Raw genomic sequence first — 11,022 nt, forward strand, 5'->3', positions numbered from 1 at the left:
TTGAATGATAATCACATAATTTTTTTGTTGAACCAGTAAATGCAAACAACTGGTGTACCAAAGGCTGTGATATGTAATATCCTGTCTGTGGGATGATGTATATATTCTAAAATTCTAATCTAAAATTTTAATAAAGTCAATGAGCAGGTATTTTTCAGGAATAATTACTGTAATGGCAATGTCGATACTCCATTTGAAGCCCATCACAGTCCACGTGACCCGATCCATAGCACGTGCACAGCACCATTGAGGCAAAACTGGTTTTGCACGTGCTACTGGTCACGTGACAACAATAACACACGTGTTTTCATTGTTACTTGCTCACAGTAGTGTGACACAACGAAAAAACACATTAAAACGAAATTTGCTACGACCTGTTTCGATTCCACGCCTCACAAGCGTGCAGCGTAAACGTGCCGTCGGCATGTTGCACGTGTGAACGTCAGTAGCTGACGATGCAAGGACGTTGGGTTACAGTTGTCGACGGGAAAATTATGATCTGCGGACACGAGTACAACAAACGGGCACCACATCTGATCGCCTCACTGTTTGTAGTTTTGACGAATGCTGTGGGCGGATCGAACAGATTTTTTTACTTTTATTCTTATTCCTATTCTTTCTTTGGACGTCATACAATAAAAAATACTTTATTTAACACGTTCTTCTGTCATATTTGCTAATTAGCCAAGATGAAACGGTCGCGAAGTTTTTAATTTGACTCAGTATAAAATATCCTTGCTGCTAATCAAAAAGAGTAGCCCATGACGTGGCGACAGCGGGTTTACTCTCTCAATATCTGTGTGGTCCTTAACCATATGTCTGACGCCATATAACCGTAAATAAAATGTGATGAGTGCGTCGTTAAATAAACCATTTCTTTCCTTCCTTACACCAAAACAATGTTTTAATGTTTTAATAGGAAATCGTTTAACGTTAAATGAATGAAGGCATGAAGGAATGAAGTAATTAATTAGTTAATTAATTAGTTAGGTAGTTAGTTAATTATGGTATCACCATCAAATTGAAAAGTGATATAAAATAGCCCTTGCTAGTTGCTACTAATGGAACAATGAGGCAGGTTGCCTCTAAGACTACATTACCAAATGTTTGACATCCAATAGCCGATGATGAATAAACCACTGTGCTCTAGTGGTGACGTTGAATCAAACACACTTTAACTCACTCAAAAGAGATATGTCGCCATGTTTCAATATGTGTTGAAAACGTTACTTTCTGTGGAATGATCCCTTGCTACTAATGCAAAAATCTAGCAGGTTTCATGACCGGTCTGTTTAGGATCGATCCCTGTCAGTGGGCCCTTTGGGCTATTTTTCGTTCTAGTCAGTGCACCACAACTGGTATATCAAAGGCCGTTGTATGTCCTATCATGTCTGTGCGATGGTGCATATAAAAATCCTTTGCTACTGATGAAAAAATGTAGCGGGTTTCCTCTCTAAGACTATGTTAAAATTACCAGTTGTTTGACATCGATGATTAATATATCAGTGTGATATGGTGGTGTCGTTGAACAAAACAAACTTTAATATGTCAGAATTATCAAATGTTTAACACCCAATAGCCGATGATTAATAAATCAATGTGCTCCAGTGGTGTCGTTAAACAAAACAAATAACTGTTTTCTTTATAACGCAAAACTTGAAAACAGTGAAATAGCGTTATTAGTAATAATTAAAAAATAAATATATAAATATATAATAGATAATACTAATACCCTTTAACTCTAGTCTTACACAGTGCAGGGTCAAAGGTCACTAGAGCTTCGCAGAGCTTTATAAACATACACTTACATTAATCTTGTATTTCGGTATATTTTTCAGGTTCTCAGCCCAGGAGGGTGGAATGTACCTTTGAAGCTGCAACTTCTCCATTCTTGAATGACGGATGAGCTTTAAAAGAACATATTTATCGGGAACAAGAAAGCGTGTAAGCATACTCAATACTCTGTTGAAGCTATGTTTAATCAGGCCAATATACTCGACAAACAGTATATAAATATATCGAGGGGTTAGTGCCAGAACCCATTATATGGTGAATTATACAAACATTAGTTAATCACCTTGTCAGCATCATGGGAAGGTGTACTATCATTTCACAATGTCTCATTCAAACCAATCATTTATTTGACGCATTTTGTTTAGTCTCATTCGCAATACAAAAAATGTGCAGGATTTTACTATAATACTTCTAAATAAAATAAAACGTTTATAATATAAAGATGAAACAAAATACAAAAACAAATTTTTGTTAAATGTCTTTTTGTGAATACTTCAAGAATCTTTCTTTCGTTTCGATGTTGCCATTCTATTTTCACTTTCCTGGAATATCATATCGGTTATATAATACAGTGATGTTCCAAATGTTTTGTTTTTAAAAAGCTCATTTTGCAATGTGAGTATTTTTCAAATTTTCTTACACTTCTGGATTACTGTATACATTTAAACAGTTTTGAACATTTGTAAAATTATAATCAACAAATTTTATTACTAAATATATTCCTTTAAAAATGAAACAGTAGAAAATTATATAACCGCAATCAACAATCCGTGCATATTTCTTCAAACCATTTGGCTCGACTCTATACATGACATTTAAGTTAGACTGGTCGCAAGTTGTCACTGTTGCAATATATCGCATTTGTTAACGTCTATTTCTGTGCTGCGCATCAAGTGTATAAAATCAGTCTAAAACATTTGTTAGAATAATACGTCTGCGTTCGCGTGAAATATTGTGCCATGTAATAGTGACCCGTTTACCTTTTATTCCTACTGGTGGATTAATTAGAAGCAATCACCACACAAAAGTGCGAGGCATACCCTTAACAATAAGTGTAGTTATACTAATTACACTACTTTAAGTAATTAGGGCTTCCTGGTCGACCCACCATGCGATTAGCTTCAGATTATGTAGTAGCTGTGAAAACAACTACTGACTTCTTTTAACATGAAAGATGAAGCCCAAACAATATAATAACAACACAACTGTGGTTTTTATGTGATGTGGACTTTTGCCCGACGCATTAATAAAAATACGCATTTTTGTTCACTAATGTACGGACGCAATAATATCATGACGTATTAATTACATGATTTACAGTATTATATAAAAAATAAATTTAAGTTGCAATTTAAAATGAAAATGCCTGGGAATTGTTTATTGTAAAAAGGATGCCGGCCCAAAGATGATAAATGTTTTATGACCATACGCAATAAAATATTTTAATTTACTTAGCATAGAGGGAAATTAGTTTATATTATTTCAAAGGCATCATCACATGATTGTAACTTTTCTAGTCATTGTATATTTTATAGACATTATATAATATTTGACATATAGTTGAACATGAATTAGTAGATACAGGTCAAGTATTTTTCTTTAAATCGGAGTCCGTTCATGGTAGTTCATATTATAACTGGCATAAATGGCATAAAATAAATATGCATACTAATAATAAATATTGTTCATTGTAGTAGTTGAAATGTATGCACATTCATATTTTCTTGGCTAAAATATCTAAATATTACTACATTAATTGAAATAATTGTAGCATTCCAGATGTTCCAATGATGAGATATCTCTGGTCATTATAACAATGTGGTTACTGCTATAGTGTGTTTAAATAAAATGTGTGTGTGTACATGTATATCATTATACGAGCGCATTAGACAAACATTATACTTAATCACCCACTAGATCAGTGCTGATGACGAATGCATTAAACTGTATTTAGATATGTTTTACACCTGGCCAATGGGAGAAATGCATATAAATGATACATTCTCGCTGTTTTGTTGGAGCAGCCACTATGACGGTAACAGTTTTCCTTTTGTATTTTACAGACCAAGTGTTGAAATACCTCACAGAGAGGACATATGATAACTATGGTTTAAACAGCTCCCAGATCAGGTTGCCAGGGTCTGGATTGAAAATTAACGTTGCGGAAAGACACGGGCTTTGTTTTGTAGATCCACATAGTCACGGTCACGGGACACACACACCTTCCCACCTGCGTCATTCTTAGGGGAACAAAAATAACAGTTAAAACTTGATACACAACTATCCACAAGCACCAAACGCCTAGCGTTTGAGTATTTAAAAAAACATGGAACATGGAATAGGTGATTTTAACAATTCACTAGCCATATATATATATATATATATATATATATATATATATATATATATATATATATATATATATATTAGGGTCGCCAAGATTGTTTATTGGGGGTGGAGTGGAGATAGAGGGCACTGCTTTTACACATTTTATGGGGTGACATGCATTATAAAAGTTGGTATTGTGAAAAAAGAGGTCCTCTTGTGGCCAATTCCAGTGTATATATGTGCAATTTAAAGTATATCAATCAACAGATTTTGGTTTCAACACAGGTACCTTTAGTAGTATTACTTGCATGGACAGTAGAATTGTGGTAATTATTTGCTAATGTCATATTATTTTAGTAAGTTTTAATCACATATAACTTCTAAACATTGTTTTAGTAACATCTGACCCATGTTGCATGCAAACATCTTACACACAATGAGATTTGTGTGCATTTTTGTAAAACCTACGAAAATGCGCATTCTGCTAGGAATCATTACACGTTGATTGTAAATATATTTGTCATTTTTTCTCTCTAAATTGCTGTTTAAATCATTAAGTTGAAGAACATAATTTTGTTTTAGAACATGTCAAAACGTAGACATTTTAGAACGAGTGAAAACTTTTACAGAAAAATGCCGAATATAGTTACTGGCCCTGTATTTATTTTGTTTCGTTAAATTACTGTGTATTAAAAATCATTAAACGTATTAACTTATCTTAACGGTTGATTATTAATTCAGTCAGTAGCTCAACACTACAGGTGGTGCAGTTTACTCTGATAGCTTACATTTCGTGTTTAATTAGTGTAATAAATATATATGTTATAACTGGTATGATAGCTTACCTTTCATGTAATAATTAGTATAACAAATATATCTGTTATAACTGGTTTTAAGGTTTTCAACTTTTTAAAGAAGAAGTCATTTTTGAAAAATATTTAAATATAATTTCCGAAAGGTTGTGGAGATTAATTATAAAATTTAGAACGTCAAATCACTATTTACCTGTCGAAACTGGAAGGTGGATTAACATATTATTTGAAGACAGATTGTGTACTTTATGTGATGAAAGTGACATTGGTGATGAATTCCATTATTTATTTGTATGTATATTTTTTCATAATTCCCGAGTAAGATTTTTACATCTCTATTATTATACTAGACCAAGCACCTACAAATTCAAAGAACTAATGAGCAGTAAGAAAATAAGTGTATTAAAGAAGTTTATAAATGTAATTTGCCAGGTTTTTAAACGTTCTGGTAACTGAATAACTCATGTCACAATCAAAACTGTTTCCTAGCTATATTATTATTATTATTATTATTATTATTATTATTATTATTATTATTACTGTACCATGTACTACCATTACTATTACTACTACTACTGCTACTACTACTACTACTATTATACTACTACGACTACCATTACTGCTACCACCATTATTATTATTATTATTATTATTATTACTACTACTACTGTTACAGTTATTATCAATTAATATCATATACAAGTAAATGCATGTATTATGTATTATCATATGTTATTATTTCATCCTCCTGTAAACAATCTTGTCACGTTTATACTATTTATTATGTATGTTCCCCTAACGCCGTTGTGGAACGGCCTGAGTGTAATAAAGTTCTGTTCTGTTCTGTTCTGTCCAGGACAGCATGCCTGAACTTTATTTAAATATATGAACAAAATTCAAGTTAAAATGAATTAAATGAATAAATATGCCTTTAGTATAATACAAATGCACGATATTAAGGCCCGTGAGAAAAGCGTCATCAAATTTTGAATATACCTCCAGACTTCTTGCCTCATTTTGTTGGCGCTGTACGTAGTAAAATGGTAAATAGTATGTCGAATTGTGTCTAACTTTAAATAACGTATTAAATATTGTCACGCCTGGCATTGGCGAGATATGTAATAGAACCTGTTGTCATAAAGTATTGTTTCATGTGGCCAGTAAATTCGTGATATTCATTTGAATTGGTATCAGTGGACATAGAGAATAATACATGAATGGCCGTTAGATACCATTTATCTCACAACGAGTTGTTTTAAAATGTATCTAACGAGCGAAAGCTATTGGATGTCAAACAATTGGTAATTCTGACATGACGGAAGGAAGGAAATGTTTTATTTAACAACACTCTCAACACATTTTATTTACGGTTATATGGCGACGGACATATGGTTAAGGACCACACATATATTGAGAGAGGAAACCCGCTGTCGAGGTTAACTGTTATATACATAGATATTAACGCACTGCCGCATAGGATAATTAAATCCTTTCTGGCCTCACAAATTGTCCCATGCCGTTGCTGGGACTCGAACCTGTGGCACCGAATCGCCCGCAAATTGCAAAACTAGCCACGATGCGCTCTGAGCTATTGAGGCATCCATAAAGAGGATGCTCTTTAACTCAGCCACATGCATGGGGCCTACAATTTACGCGGTCGATCCCGCTTATGTGCATGAAACAGTGGGCAGACCTGGCTGTAGCACCGAATCGCCCGCAAACTGCAGACTAACCACGATGTATATATGTATGTATGTACATGTGTGTGCCAGAGCTTCACTTAAGAGATGAAAAAGTATGCACAAGTTCAAATATGAAATAACATCAACAATAATTTTAGTCAGTGATGCATCGTAATTGGTAGATATAGCCTCCAATGTCTACCATAAACCTATTGGATGCCCTCAGAGGTGCCTGGACATCCTAAGCCTGATGTAACAACTTCTGTATCAGAATGATATGGCATTGTTTCATATCTGCATACAAGGAGCATGTTCTAAGGTATCTTAGAAGTTGTTATATGTAGGCACCAAAAGCTGAAGCAGACGGTATATTGTTCGACATAAAGGTATAATTGACTATTAGAAAGTTGAAGTCATCCCTTTTTTCATACAACTTAGTTTGGGGACCTGTGTCTGTTTGAATCTCTATGCATAGAACGAGATGTGAAACTCATCTAATACCTTCAGATGATTCTTTTATTTCAAACTCTCGTGAATAGATCAGTAGAAGGTAATATGTAATCCTGCTGTTATTGAATGATATAAGATCGTCAATATAGCGAAGAGTAAAGTTATACGTTATATGTCTGCCTTAGTATACTGTAGTCTGGATTCATTCTCGGTCTTTACGAATTGTCCAGATCCATAGAAGATTGGAATGGACATGTGTCTGCATTCATCGTTCTTGGTAACACATTTTTCGCTGATTACGGAATGGCGTTTTTCCTTGAGGTTGTCATGGGTGACTGTTGTGTATAATGTTGAAAAATCAAATGATTTAATATTAGTGAACTTGATCTGGATTGAGAGTGAATGATTTCAAGTACATCTTTGGAACTCTCGAGAATCCACATGCGATTAATACTACTTTTGGCAATACCTGAAAAGGCTATCCTTAATAGTGGTCAGATTAATGGTCAATCTTTGAGACAAGTATTTGGTAGACACTGCGATGTATCTTTCCCTGTATGAATTCTTATGACGTATTGGAATCTAATATATAAGAGGAATGGACATATCTTCAGATTTTAAGCTCAAGCCAAATGTACGAAGGACAGATTCGTGTGTTTAGCATATTTCTTCTTCAGATAACATAGTGGTCTTATATGTAGCACTACTCGAATTATCAACCTCAAGTTCGTTAAGGAGACATTTAATATAATAGTGCTTAAATATGATGGTTATATCAGTGGGTCCTATCGCAAGAATTTCTATCACAGATGGTCATGACAAAAAGATCTTCCTGATATAATTTGTCTTCTTTTGTAGTTTGACTATTTTTAATGATGTATTTTTTCTCTTTCTGTCACAGATGGCCATGACAAAAAGATCTTCCTGACATAATTTGTCTTCTTTTATAGTTTGACTATTTTTAATGATGTATTTTGTCTTGAAGATATTTGAGCAATATCACATGTTCCTGTCTGTGTTGATTGTATGTGTTTGTCTGGGTGAATCTTTGTATTAATGTCTTGCTTTTTCCGTCTGTCAAATACACAAGATACACACTTCACATACATGGAAATGAAACAAGATCAACCTAAACAACTCAATGTCTTGAATCTAAACTAAATATTAAAAAAAACAGGCAATTTGCACGATTCGAACTTACTTTATCGATTCGCATGACAAATGCCCGCAACGTTAACCACTAGGCCACCGATTAACAGTTAATAATAGAGAGATAAAAAAAAAAACCCGACAGCCACCAACATATCATCTGCCTACGTCCAAACAGCTGGAGTCTATCTCTAATATTATCCGTTGTATAATTATTGTTACGTAAATATAAATAAATAAATGTGTGTGTGTGTGTGTGTGTGTGTGTGTGTGTGTGTGTGTGTGTGTGTGTGTGTCTGTGTGTGTGTGTGTGTACTATTTTATTACGAATCAAATGTTGATATGTGTGGCGTGTGGGTGTACTTTGTCAAATTGAATATAATACTTTTACATTTTATATTTTAACCGGTGGCTAGACGTTTTAACTGCAATAATATTATCATCCTGCTTCATCTCTGTAGGTATAACTAGTTTCTGTATATTTTAGGGTTTTTCTGGCAACATTTACCCAATAAAGATAGCATTTATTTTTATTGTGTTGTGTTATATTGTATTGTGTGTTGTATTGTGTGGTGTGGTGGTTGTATGTGTGTTATAATTAACAGGGTTTTTGTAGTCAAAGAAGAAACATTTCGACGAAATAAAATGTTGTTATGTATCCTAGAAGCACTGTTTTTAATGTCTAAAGTTAGTTTTGCAAAGAAAACAAATGAACTGGAACCCAGCGGATTACCCTTCCAATAAAACCAAAAAGCAAACCATAACAAATTAGAAAAAAAGAAATACAGATTGAAAAACCATCATGCAGATTTTACTTTTAAAAGGGAATGGGATCCGACAGAACAAACTGCATTTACGTTTTGTTTATAGGGTGATCGCCCTGTAACTTCTGAATTCAGGTTAACAAATTCAATATACATACGCACGCGCGCACACACATACACACACACATCACGACTGGTATATCAAATGTATTTCCTTTTGCTATCCTGTCTGTGGAATGGTGCATATAAAAGATCCCTTCCTACTATTGTACAAATTACCAAATGTTTGACATCCAATAGCCGATAATTAATAAATCAATGTGCTCTAGTGGTGTCGTTAAACAAAACAAACTTCAAAACATTAGTTAACAGTTGAGCCATTTTGGGCCGCTTTGGTACATAACGTTTACAATTGGGACATCTTGGGCCAGTTTCAACTGTTGATAACAATTTTAAAAAGAAGACTGTCGTTATGGTCGCGTCTGTTTAGGATATAAATATTATCGCGTCGCTTGCATCGTTCGCATCGCACACGTCCGGTTAGGATACAGCTTAAAGCTATATCCTAACCGAAGGTGAGCAACGCGTGCGATTATTTTAGAAATCATTGATTTCAGTTGCCGTATCCTAACCGCACGCATGCGACTTCTTTTATAGTCTTATCTATCGGTTGGGATACAGCTTTACTCTGCCGTTAGATATTTGAACAGTTATGATCGCTCTCTGCCGTCAGAGATAATTGTAGGTTGATTTATACATATTAAAATCCCATAGGCGACCATGTTAACGTTTGTGTATAAAACACTACATGCAATATATCAACCAAACAATGATCCATAAATATCAGTACTACAACACCTACCTCAAAGTATCTGGCTACCGATTCAGAAACGATACGCAAACCCCAAAGCTTTGCAATCTAATTAAAATTAGCTCCACTATTACGTGTGGATCTAACACCAGCCAGTTGGAGCTCATGTCCAGCAATCAAAACCTTACTTGCAGAATCCTGCCAGTGATTTAAAGGATTCTGCAAGTAAGGTTTTGATTGGTGGATATGAGCTCCAACTGGCTGGTGTTACATCCACATGTTAGATCGATATTCATTGATCAAGATATTCAATGCACGTTTACAAGAAACACAACTATTTATGGCAACCTACATAACAGACATAATACCAGAATACAATATTGACGTTTTGTAATATAGTACACAAATACTTATATAAAACGTTTGTTTTCTATAACTGTGGTAGGCTTTGGTTTTGTGTTAATCTGATTAAAATTAGCTCCACTGGGTCTACCAGTAGATCTAACAGCATTGCATGTCCAGGTGACATTTCATCTATAAATAACAATTATGGGAATGGGAACTCATTTAACGTGCCCATATCCACAGAGGTTCAGGCACGCCCACCCCGGACTTAGCTTCTGACTTCGCCAGTGACCAATTCCGGGACAGGAGTGGGGGGGGGGGGAAGTTTGAGGTGGGCGGAATTTGGAAAAAATTTAGTAAGTTGAGAATAACCATGTCTGGAGTCAATTAGAGGCCAAACAAAAAATTAGACTGCTCATCCGAAGTTGAAGGTGATTGGAGCAATTTAGACGGACTCCTAAAAATAAAGGGTGCCAGACCATTTACAAAAAGAAAAAGAAACACCATGAACACAACATTTATCGATCTTTTATATATTATATGCATATTATGTTGCATTAAAATTCTGAATCATGATAATCTGTTGACTATTTATGAATAAAGAATTGAAACTTTGTTTGTGTTTATTCTGTTTTATTTAAAACAAGTACAATAATTTTAATCTTCATCACAGAATGATATGATTTTTCCATGGACACAAACCTGTGAACTGAATGTGAATTGGCATTGTAACAACTATGGTATTGTTATTAAGAATTCTAACTGTAAAATATCTAATAAAACACTCACAAAAATAATGTTAGTAGCCTATTTGTAAATCATTTAAACTAAAACGAAATTAAAAGTGTAACAACCACATGGCACAGGGTTATCACATTTATCATGAT

The 11,022-nt window shown here is 34.3% G+C and overlaps 1 long non-coding RNA gene across 1 annotated transcript; it reads right to left on the reverse strand.

Annotated features, from left to right (window-relative positions):
- Nucleotides 1-1,802: 1,802 nt before the first annotated feature.
- LOC121366697 lies at nt 1,803-10,008 on the reverse strand. Its single transcript, XR_005957204.1, has 2 exons — nt 9,842-10,008; nt 1,803-1,907 (listed from the first exon to the last, which is right to left on the reverse strand). It is a non-coding gene; the product is annotated as an uncharacterized LOC121366697 (long non-coding RNA).
- Between the last annotated feature and the right edge of the window lie 1,014 nt (nt 10,009-11,022).

Source organism: Gigantopelta aegis, unplaced genomic scaffold (assembly GCF_016097555.1).
Source record: "Gigantopelta aegis isolate Gae_Host unplaced genomic scaffold, Gae_host_genome ctg6704_pilon_pilon, whole genome shotgun sequence".
Classification (NCBI taxonomy): domain Eukaryota; kingdom Metazoa; phylum Mollusca; class Gastropoda; order Neomphalida; family Peltospiridae; genus Gigantopelta; species Gigantopelta aegis.